Source organism: Mesocricetus auratus, unplaced genomic scaffold, assembly GCF_017639785.1.
Source record: "Mesocricetus auratus isolate SY011 unplaced genomic scaffold, BCM_Maur_2.0 Super-Scaffold_100013, whole genome shotgun sequence".
In the NCBI taxonomy this organism is placed as follows: domain Eukaryota; kingdom Metazoa; phylum Chordata; class Mammalia; order Rodentia; family Cricetidae; genus Mesocricetus; species Mesocricetus auratus.
The window spans coordinates 2,342,100-2,354,403 of NW_024429196.1; the positions used below are offsets into that span (position 1 = coordinate 2,342,100).

General features: G+C 41.5%; 1 protein-coding gene across 10 annotated transcripts in view; it reads left to right on the plus strand.

Moving 5' to 3' along the window:
- Window positions 1-12,304, plus strand: part of Ccdc7 (coiled-coil domain containing 7) — a 193,760-nt gene that overhangs the window by 98,596 nt on the left and 82,860 nt on the right. The window lies entirely within an intron of this gene.

Sequence of the window (12,304 nt, forward strand, 5' to 3'; positions counted from 1 at the left end):
CTAATATCAGCCAGTGCATCTCAAGAGGGAACATGGATCAGTGCTGAGGGTAAAGGCAACATATTACAGCACCAATCTGCTAAAGAGTAATAGTGGCCCTTGTGCAAGCTGGCATCAGTTTAAAAAACTAGGAAGCACAATCGTGTTTACACCTGAGAGGAGCCAGTGAGACCAGGGTACCAGCTGTTCCCACGGGTCCAGGTAAAGCAGACCATGCATCTGGGCCTGTGTTCCAGTGCCTGGGGATCACCTGGGAACTGCACAGAGCTTCCAATCCCGGCGGGAGCCAAGCACCCCAGATTCCAGGTTTCCTCTCCCACCAACGAGACCAGGAAACCAGAGGAACCAGGGAGACCAGGGGACCAGCTGTTCCGGTGGGTCCAGTGCCTGGGGATTGCCTGGGAACTGCACAGAGCTTCCAATCCTGGCGGTAGCTAAACACCACAGACTCCAGGTCTTCTCTCCCACCAAGGAGACCAGGAAACCAGTGGATACAGCAAAGGGTCCAGGGGACCAAGTGAGAGGCTGAGCACCCCAGATTCCTGGTCTTCTCCTCCATCCAAGGGACCAGAACAAGGACAAGGAATACAAGAACTACCAGATTATTGGACTTGCTAGCACCCACCAAAAGCAACTCTGGTCCCGTAACCACCAGACCAGTAAGGGGCTCTTTCTGCACCCACTAGAAGAAGAGATGGGAAAGAGACAATACAAAAACACACCCAGCAACAGAAAAACAAATATTACACCACCTGATTCTAGAGACTCCACACCATCAAGACTCCAACATTCCAATGCAAATGAAGCAGAAGAGAATGACCTTAAAACCACTTTCATGAAAATGATAGAGGCCCTAAAAGAGGATATAGGAAAATCACTCAAAGAAATGGATGAAAAAACAAACCAAACAAGGCAGGAAATGGAAGAAGAAACAAAGCAAAAAATGCAAGGAATGGAAGTAGAAACAAAGCAAAAAATGCAAGAAATGGAAGAAAAAAACAAAACAAAAAATGAAAGAAATGAAAGAAGAAAAAACAAAAAAAGGCAGGAAATGGAAGAAAAAGCAAACCAAAAAATACAAGAACTAGAAGAAAAAGCAAACAAAAAATGCAAGAAATGGAAGAAAAAGCAAACCAAAAAATGCAAGAAACGGAAGAAAAAGCAAACTAAAAATACAAGAAATGGAAGAAAGAACAAACCAAAAAATTCATAAAATGCAACAAATGGACAAAAAGATAAACATTGCAAGAAACAATGCAAACAGTGCAAGGGTTGAAAACTGAAATAGAGACAATAAAAAAAAAACACAATCTGAAGAAAGGCTGGAAATAGAAAAGCTGGGCAAATGGTCAGGTACTACCGATACAAGCATTACCAGCAGAATACAAGAGATGGAAGAGAGAATCTCAGGTGTTGAAGATACACTAGGAGAAATGGATTCATCACCCAAAGAAAATCTTAAGTCCAACAAATCCTTAACACAAAACATCCAGGAAATATGGGACACCATGAAAAGACCAAACCTAAGAATAATAGGTATAGAAGAAGGAGAAGAAAACCACCTCAAAGGGGCAGAAAACATATTCAACAAAATCACAGAAGAAAACTTTCCCAACCTTAAGAAAGGAATTCCAATGAAGGTACAAGAAGCTTACAGAACACCAAATAGAGTGGATCACAAAAAAGTCTCCTCACCACATAATAATCAAGACCCCAAATATACAGAATAAAGAAAGAATATTAAGAGCAGCTAAGGAAAAAGGCCAAGTAACATATAAAGGCAGACCTATTAGAATTACACCTGACTTCTCCATGGAAAATCTGGAAGCCAGAAGGTCCTGGATAGATATTCTACCAACACTAAGAGACCATGGATGCCAGCCCAGACTACTATATCTGGCAAAGCTCTCAATCACTATAGATGGAGAAAACAAGATATTCAATGACAAAACTAGATTCAAGCAATATGTATCCACTAACCTATCCCTACAGAAAGTTTTGGAAGGAAAACTCCAACCCAAGGAAGCTAACTACAACCAGAAAAACATAAGCATTAGAGAATCCCTCTCTACCAACAGCCAAAAGAACAAAGGGGTGAAATTCCACCCATAATTCCACCAACAACAACCATTGCAAATCGAAGAAGGATGAGCAATCAATGGTCATTAATATCCCTCAATATTAATGGCCTTAACTCACCCATAAAAAGACACAGACTAGCAGAATGGATTCGAAGACAGAACCCTTCCTTCTGCTGCATACAAGAAACACACCTCACCCTCAAAGACAGACATTACCTGAGAGTTAAAGGTTGGGAAAAAATTTTCAATCAAATGGACCCAAGAAACAAGCTGGGGTAGCAATCCTAATATCTAACAAACTAGACTTTAAAATAAAATCAATCAAAAGAGATAAAGGAGGTCATTACATACTCATCACAGGTGAAACCCACCAAGATGAAGTGTCTATCCTGAACATCTATGCCCCCAATACAAAGGCATCCACATTCGTTAAAGAAACATTATTAGAACTTAAATCTCATCTACAGCCCCACACAGTTATAGTGGGAGATTTCAACACACCACTCTCACCACTAGACAAGAATACCAGACAGAAACTCAACAAAGAAGCAAAGGGTCTAATAGAAGTAATGACCCAACTGGGATTAACAGATATCTATAGAACATTTCATCCACATAAAAAAGAATATACCTTCTTCTCACCACCACATGGAACCTTCTCAAAAATCGACCACATACTTGGCAACATATCAAACCTCAGCAGCTACAAAAAATTGGAATAACTCCATGCATCTTATCAGACCACCATGCTTTAAAATTAGAATTCAACAACAACACAAATTGCAGAAAACCTACAAACTCATGGAAATGAATAATGCTCAACTGCACCATCCCTGGGTCAAAGAGGAAATAAAAAAGAAATTAAAGACTTCCTCGAATTCAATGAGAACGAAGACACAACATACCCAAACCTATGGGACACTTTGAAAGCAGTGCTACGGGGAAGTTCATAGCACTAAGTGCTCACATGAAGAAACAGGAAAACAGTTATACCAGAGAATTAACATCACAGCTAAAAGCTCTAGAACACAAAGAAGCAAACTCCCCCAGGAGGAGTAGACGCCAGGAAATAATCAAATTGAAGGCTGAAATCAACAAAGTAGAAACCAGGAAAACAATACAAAGAATCAATGCAACGAAGAGTTGGTTCTTTGAGAAAATCAACAAGATAGACAAACCTTTGTCCAAACTTACCAAACAGCAGAGAGTGAACACGCAAATTAACAAAATCAGAAATGAAAAGGGGGACATAACAACAGACTCTGAGGAAATCCAGAGAATCATTAGGTCATACTTTGAAAACCTGTACTCCACAAAATTCGAAAATTTAAAGGAAATGGATGACTTCCTGGACAGCTATCATTTGCCAAAACTAAATCAAGAACAGAGAAGCAATTTAAATAGACCTATAACCCCTATGGAAATAGAAGCTGTCATCAAAAGTCTCCCAACCAAAAAAAGTCCAGGTCCAGATGGCCTCAGTGCAGAATTCTACCAGAAATTCAAAGAACAGCTTATACCAATTCTTCTCAAAGTGGTGCACACAATAGAAGCAGAAGGGTCTTTGCCAAACTCTTTCTATGAGGCTTCAATAACCTTGATCCCCAAGCCACACAAAGACACAACTAAGAGAACTTCAGACCAATATCCCTCATGAACATTGATGCAAAAATACTCAATAAAATACTGGGAAATAGGATCCAAGAACACATCAAAACAATCATTCACCACGATCAAGTAGGTTTCATCCCAGGGATGCAGGGATGGTTTAACATACGAAAATCCATCAACGTAATCCACCATATAAACAAGCTGAAAAACAAAAATCACATGATCATCTCACTAGATGCTGAAAAAGCCTTTGACAAAATCCAACACCCCTTCATGATAAAGGTCTTGGAGAGATCTGGGATAACAGGGACATACTTAAACATAATAAAAGCCATATACAGTAAACCAACAGCCAACATCAAACTAAATGGACAGAAACTCAACGCAATTCCTCTAAAATCAGGAACAAAACAAGGCTGTCCACTCTCTCCATACCTTTTCAACATGGTACTTGAAGTTCTAGCTATTGCCATACGACAACAAAGGGGGATCAAGGGGATACAAATTGGGAAGGAAGAGGTCAAACTTTCACTGTTTGCAGACGATATGATAGTTTACATCAATGACCCAAAGAACTCTACCAGGGAACTCTTACAGCTGATTAACACCTTCAGCAAAGTGGCAGGCTACAAGATCAACTCAAGAAAGTCAGTAGCCCTATTATATACAGATAATAAAATGGCTGAAAGAGAAATCAGAGAAACATCACCCTTTACAATTGCCACAAACAACATAAAATACCTTGGGGTAACGCTAACCAAACAAGTGAAAGACCCGTATCTCAAGAACTTTGAATCTTTAAAGAAAGAAATTAAAGAAGCCCTCAGAAAATGGAAAGATCTCCCATGCTCTTGGATAGGTAGGATCAATGTAGTAAAAATGGCAATCCTGCCAAAAGCAATCTACAGATTCAATGCTATCCCCATTAAAATCCCAGCACAATTCTTCACAGACCTTGAAAGAACAATAATCAAGTTTGTATGGAAAAACAAAAGACCCAGGATAGCCAAAACAACCCTGTTCAACAAGGCAACGTCCGGAGGCATCACCATCCCTGACCTCAAGCTCTATTATAGAGCTATAGTCCTGAAAACAGCTTGGTATTGGCACAAAAATAGACAGGTAGACCAATGGAATCGAATTGAAAATCCGGGTATTAACCCACACACGTATGAACATCTGATCTTTGACAAAGAAGCTAAAAATATACAATGAAATAAAGAAGCATCTTCAACAAATGGTGCTGGCATAGTTGGAGACTGGCATGTAGAAGAATGCGGATCGATCCATGTTTATCGCCATGCACAAAACTTAAGTCCAAATGGATCAAAGACCTCAACATAAATCCAGCCACACTGAACCTCATAGAAGAGAAAGTGGGTGGTACCCTTGAACGAATTGGTACAGGAGACAGCTTCCTGAACATAACACCAGCAGCACAGACAGTGAGATCAACAATTAATAAATGGGACCTACTGAAACTGAGAAGCTTCTGTAAGGCAAAGGACACAGTCAGCAAGACAAAAAGGCAGCCCACAGAATGGGAAAAATATTCACTAATCCCACATCTGACAGAGGGTTGATCTCCAAAATTTACAAAGAACTCAAGAAGCAAGTCTCCAAAACAGCAAAAGACCCAATTAAAAAGTGGGCTGCAGAACTAAATAGAGAGTTTTCAATAGAGGAGTCTAAAATGGCTGAGAGGCACTTGAGAAAGTGCTCAACATCCTTAGCCATCCGGGAAATGCAAATCAAAACAACTCTGAGATACCATCTCACTCCTGTCAGAATGGCTAAAATCAAAAACACCAATGACAATTTATGATGGAGAGGATGTGGTGAAAGGGGGACACTCCTCCATTGCTGGTGGGAGTGCCAACTGGTTCAGCCACTTTGGAAAGCAGTATGGAGATTCCTCAGAAAAATGGGAATAAACCTACCACAAGACCCAGCAACTCCACTCTTAGGCATATATACAAAAGATGCCCATTCATACAACAAAGATGTCTGTTCCACTATGTTCATAGCAGCTTTATTTGTAATAGCCAGAACTTGGAAGCAACCTAGATGTCCCTCACCCGAAGAGTGGATAGAGAAAATGTGGTACATCTACACAATGGAGTACTATTCAGCAGAAAAAAATAATGGAATCATGAGATTCGCAGGCAAATGGATGACACTAGAAGAAACCATCCTGAGTGAGGTAACCCAGTCACAAAAAGAGAAACATGGCATGTACTCTCTCATATATGGATTTTAGACATAGATCTGGGGAGTGCCAGCCTGCAATCCTATGGCCAGAGAGTCTGGGAAACAGAAACTACATTTAGTGGCTGGTTAAGTACTGAGCTGAACTCAAGAAAGCCAGTATCAGAGAGGGAGGACTGATGATCAAAGGGATTAAGACTGGGCTGGTTTAACCCCCAGAAACAGCTGACCAGACAAAGGTTAACTCTTGAATCCCAGGCCAGCCTGGGAATCCAGCATGGGACTGATCAAGACCCCCTGAATTTGGGTGTCAGTGAGGAGGCCTAGGTAATCTATTGAGCCTTGGGCAGCAGATCAGTACCCATACCAAGTATACACACGGACTTTGGACTCCCATAGAACAATGTGAGGTGCACTCTCACCCTGAACTCTTGGGGAAGGGTCTAGGCCCTGCCCTATATGAAATGACAGACTATGGACACCCCCATGGAGGGCCTCACCCTCCCTGCGGGAATGAGGGGATAACGGGGGTGGGGTTGGGGGAGGGCACGGGAGGAGGGGAGGGAAAAGGAGAGGGACCTGGAACTGACTTGTGAAGCAACCTTGTTTCTTATCTAAATTTAAAAAAAGAATAAAAGAAAAAATCATAAAAAAAAGACACAGGCTCGCAGAATGGATTCGAAGACAGAACCCATCCTTCTGCTGCATACAAGAGACACACCTCATCCTCAAAGACAGACATTACCTAAGAGGTAAAGGTTGGGAAAAATTTTTCCAATCAAATGGACCCAAGAAACAAACAGGAGTAGCAATCCTAACATCTAACAAATTAGACTTTAAAATAAAATCAATCAAAAGAGATGAAGGAGGTCACTACATACTCATCACAGGCGAAATCCACCAAGATGAAGGGTCTATTCTGAACATTTATTCCCCAAATACAAAGGCATCCACATTTGTAAAAGAAACATTACTAAAACTTAAATCACATATAAAGCCCCACACACATATAGTGGGAGATTTCAACACACCACTCTCACCACTTGACAGGAATACCAGACAGAAACTCACCAAAGAAGCAAAGGGTCCAATAGAAGTAATGACCCAACTGGGATTAACAGACATCTATAGAACACTTCATCCACATAAAAAAGAATATACCTTCTTCTCACCACCACATGGAAACTTCTCAAAAATCGACCACATACTTGGCAACATATCCAACCTCAGTAGCATCAAAAAAATTGGAATAACTCCATGCATCTTATCAGACCACTATGCTTTAAAATTAGAATTCAACAACAACACAAATTGCAGAAAACCTACAAACTCATGGAAATTGAATAATGCACAACTGCACCATTCCTGGGTCAAAGAAGAAATAAAAAGAGAAATTAAAGACTTCCTAGAATTCAATGAGAATGAAGACACAACATACCCAAACCTACGGGATACTTTGAAAGGAGTGCTACGGGGGAATTTCATAGCACTAAGTGCCCACATGAAGAAACTGGAGAATAGTTATACTAGAGAATTAACAGCACAGCTGAAAGCTCTAGAACACGAAGAAGCAAACTCCCCCCAGGAGGAGTAGACGCCAGGAAGTAATCAAATTGAGGGCTGAAATCAATGAAGTGGAAACTAGGAAAACAATACAAAGAATCAATGCAATGAAGAGTTGGTTCTTTGAGAAAATCAACAAGATAGACAAACCTTTGTCCAAACATACCAAACAGCAGAGAGTGAACATGCAAATTAACAAAATCAGAAATGAAAAGGGGGACATAACAACAGACTCCGAGGAAATCCAGAGAATCATCAAGTCATACTTTGAAAACCTGTACTCCACAAAATTCGAAAATTTAAAGGAAATGGATGACTTCCTGGATAGCTATCACTTGCCAAAATTAAATCAAGAACAGATAAGCAATTTAAATAGACCTATAACCCCTATGGAAATAGAAGCTGTCATCAAAAGTCTCCCAACCAAAAAAAGCCCAGGTCCAGATGGCCTCAGTGCAGAATTCTACCAGAAATTCAAAGAACAGCTTATACCAATTCTTCTCAAAGTATTCCACACAATAGAAGCAGAAGGGTCTTTGCCAAACTCTTTCTATGAGGCTTCAATAACCTTGATCCCCAAGCCACACAAAGACACAACTAAGAGAACTTCAGACCAATATCCCTCATGAACATTGATGCAAAAATACTCAATAAAATACTGGGAAATCGGATCCAAGAACACATCAAAACAATCATTCACCACGATCAAGTAGGTTTCATCCCAGGGATGCAGGGATGGTTCAACATACGAAAATCCATCAACGTAATCCACCATATAAACAAAAATCACATGATCATCTCACTAGATGCTGAAAAAGCCTTTGACAAAATCCAACACCCCTTCATGATAAAGGTCTTGGAGAGATCTGGGATGACAGGAACATACTTAAACATAATAAAAACTATATACAGTAAACTAACAGCTAACATCAAACTAAATTGACAGAAACTCAACGCAATTCCTCTAAAATCAGGAACAAAACAAGGCTGTCCACTCTCTCCATACCTTTTCAACATTGTACTTGAAGTTCTAGCCATTGCCATATGACAACAAAAGGGGATCATGGGATACAAATTGGGAAGGAAGAGGTCAAATTTTCACTGTTTGCAGATGATATGATAGTTTACATAAATGACCCAAACAACTCTACCAGGAAACTCTTACAGCTGATTAACACCTTCACCAAAGTGGCAGGCTACAAGATCAACTCAGGAAAATCAGTAGCCCTACTATATACAGATGATAAAAGGGCTGAAAGAGAAATCAGAGAAACATCACCCTTTACAATTGCCACAAACAACATTAAATACCTTGGGGTAACACTAACCAAGCAAGTGAAAGACCTGTATTGCAAGAAACTTGAATCTTTTAAGAAAGAAATTAAAGAAACCCTCAGAAAATGGAAAGATCTCCCATGCTCTTGGATAGGTAGGATGAATGTAGTAAAAGTGGCAATCCTGTCAAAATCAATCTACAGATTCAATGCTATCCCCATTAAAATCCCAGCACAATTCTTCACAGACCTTGAAGGAACAATAATCAATTTTGTATGGAAAAACAAAAGACCCAGGATAGCCAAAACAACCCTGTTCAACAAGCAACGTCGGGAGGCATCACCATCCCTGACTTCAAGCTCTATTATAGAGCTATAGTCCTGAAAACAGCTTGGTATTGGCACAAAAATAGACAGGTACACCAATGAAATCGAATTGAAAACCCTGATAATAACCCACACACGTATGAACATCTGATCTTTGACAAAGAAGCTAAAAATATACAATGAAATAAAGAAGCATCTTCAACAAATGGTGTTGGCATAACTGGAGGCTGGCATGTAGAAGACTACGGATCCATCCATGTTTATCGCCATGCACAAAACTTAAATCCAAATGGATCAAAGATCTCAACATAAATCCAGCCACACTGAACCTCTTAGAAGATAAAGTGGGTGGTACCCTTGAACGAATTGGTACAGGAGACAGCTTCCTGAACATAACACCAGCAGCACAGACAGTGAGATCAACAATTAATAAATGGGACCTACTGAAACTGAGAAGCTTCTGTAAGGCAAAGGACACAGTCAGCAAGACAAAAAGGCAGCCCACAGAATAGGAAAAATATTCACTAACCCCACATTTGACAGAGGGTTGATCTCCAAAATTTACAAAGAACTCAAGAAGCAAGTCTCCAAAACACCAAAGAATCCAATTAAAAAGTGGGCTACAGAACTAAATAGAGAATTTTCAATAGAGGAGTCTAAAATGGCTGAGAGGCACTTGAGAAAGTGCTCAACATCCTTAGCCATCTGGGAAATGCAAATCAAAACAACTCTGAGATACAATCTCACTCCTGTCAGAATGGCTAAAATCAAAAACACCAACGACAATTTATGATGGAGAGGATGTGGTGAAAGGGGAACACTCCTCCATTGCTGGTGGGAGTGCCAACTGGTTCAGCCATTTGGAAATCAGTATGGAGATTCCTCAGAAAAATGGGAATAAACCTACCACAAGACCCAGCAACTCCACTCTTAGGTATGTATCCAAAAGATGCCCATTCATACAACAAGGATGTCTGTTCCACTATGTTCATAACAGCATTATTTGTAATAGCCAGAACTTGGAAGCAACCTAGATGCCCCTCAACCGAAGAATGGCTAGAGAAAATGTGGTACATTTACACAATGGAGTACAATTTAGCAGAAAAAAATAATGGAATGCTGAAATTTGCAGGCAAATGGATGGCACTAGAAGAAACATCCTGAGCAAGGTAACCCAGTCACAAAAAGAGAAACATGGCATGTACTCTCTCATATATGGATTTTAGACATAGATATGGGGAGTGCCAGCCTACAATCCCATGGCCAGAGAGTCTGGGAAACAGACACTTCATTCAGTGGCTGATGGAAGAAGAGGCAGTCTCCCACGGCTAAGTACTGAGCTGAACTCAAGAAAGCCAGTAACAGAGAGGGAGGACTGATGACCAAAGGAGTTAAGACTGGGCTGGTTTAACCCCAGAAACAGCTGATCTGACAAGGGTTAACTCTTGAATCTCAGGCTAATGCCTGGGAATCCAACATGGGACTGATCAAGACCCCCTGAGAATGGGGGTGTCAGTGAGGAGGCCTAGGTAATCTATTGAGCCTTGGGTAGTAGATCAGTATACATCCCAAGTATACACATGGACTTTGGACTCCCATCCAACAATATGAGATGAACTCTCACCCTGAACTCTTGGGGGAGGGTCTAGGCCCTGCCCTGGATGAAATGACAGACTATGGACACCCCCATGGAGGGCCTCACCCTCCCTGGGGAACCGAGGGGATAATGGGGGAGTTGGGGGAGGGCACAGGAGGAGGGGAGGGAAAGGGAGAGGGACCTGGAACTGACTTGTAAACCAACCATGTTTCTAATCTAAATTTAAACATAAAAATAAAAAAATAATAAAAAAATTTTTAAAAGAGTGTTTACACCTGCAAGATGGACTCCAGGCTCCGGGTGGCCATTGTGTCAGGTTTTGAATACACTTTGTCCATATCTTCACAACCTTTGGGGTTGGTACTGAGCATGAAATAAATAGTCCTCCATCTTCATGATCTCATCCTCCAGACTCACCTTCCGTGGTTTTGGTGCTGTGTTTACTGGCATCACACATGGTGAGCTTCTGAGAATCCCACCACAGTGTTTGCAGTTTCCCTGCCCAGATTACCAGTTCTTCCTTAAACATACACAAAGTACCTACTGGATACATCAGTGCTGACTCCCAGGAACAATGTGTGTAATCACCCTGTGATCCTGGAGGGTCTCAGCTTGCTGAACACTGGTTTAGATTCAGGGAGTTTTGTAATCCTGAAGTATAAGTACAACTTTCTGGCCATCCCTCCTCAACCCCTATGACTGAACCTCTCCCTGAGAGACTAAGCCACCTTCTAATCTCAGCAGGTCTTCTGAAGAATGCCCACACTTGGCCTGTGGTCATGGGCTCACTAGGGGATTTACAGTGCCTCCTGGATGCCTTGTCCTCTCTGACATCCTCAAACAGAGCAACAACTCTTCCTTTCCATTCATCTGTGGAAGCAACTCCCACATCTTCCTGAGTGGAGCAGTTCCTGCACCTTTATGCTGCCGATGAGCAAACCCATATCTGCTGGCTGCTTAAAGTCAAACCAACACTTCAGTCTTGCTCTGTATAGGTGTTGGGAATTCACTGAATATAGTGCTTACAGTTGGCACCCACCTCGAGTTCTTCCTGGATGCTCTACACACTCAGCTTTCTCCTTCCCGTGGCTCCTCTGGTTCTCCTTCCCTATCTAGGAAAGACAGCTCCAGGACAGCCTTTCAAGTTGCCAAAACAAATACAGGTGATCGTAGGAAGAAACGACAAACTTCTGGTGTCCTTTGTTACTGATCCCTCACCCCTGCCCCACCACACACACCTTGTGTTATCAGAAAGACTGGCAGTCTGTCCTGGCTGTGCTGGCAGTTCTGAAGGGTACGTTATATGTGCACTGGGCCTGCCACTCCTCCAAGGACTCCCCATTTCCAGGGAGACAATGGTGTCACTGGAATTCTTTACAGAAGTGAGTGTAGACAAACTGCACAGATTGACAGTCCATTTGCATTAAAAGCATTTCTTTCACCCAAAGTACTGCTAGGCAACTCTAGACAACGCTCCGGTCTGGGATCACATAGTAAGTGACTTCTGTAGAAGTCCCATGTTGCTGCAGGTAACTGCCAGCCAGACCCACCCTAGAAAGTAGCAGCAGCAGCAACCTTTCCTTCTTTGATGACATGCCAACAGACCTCCACCCTAGGTGGCCACCCAAAGAGTTGGAGGCACA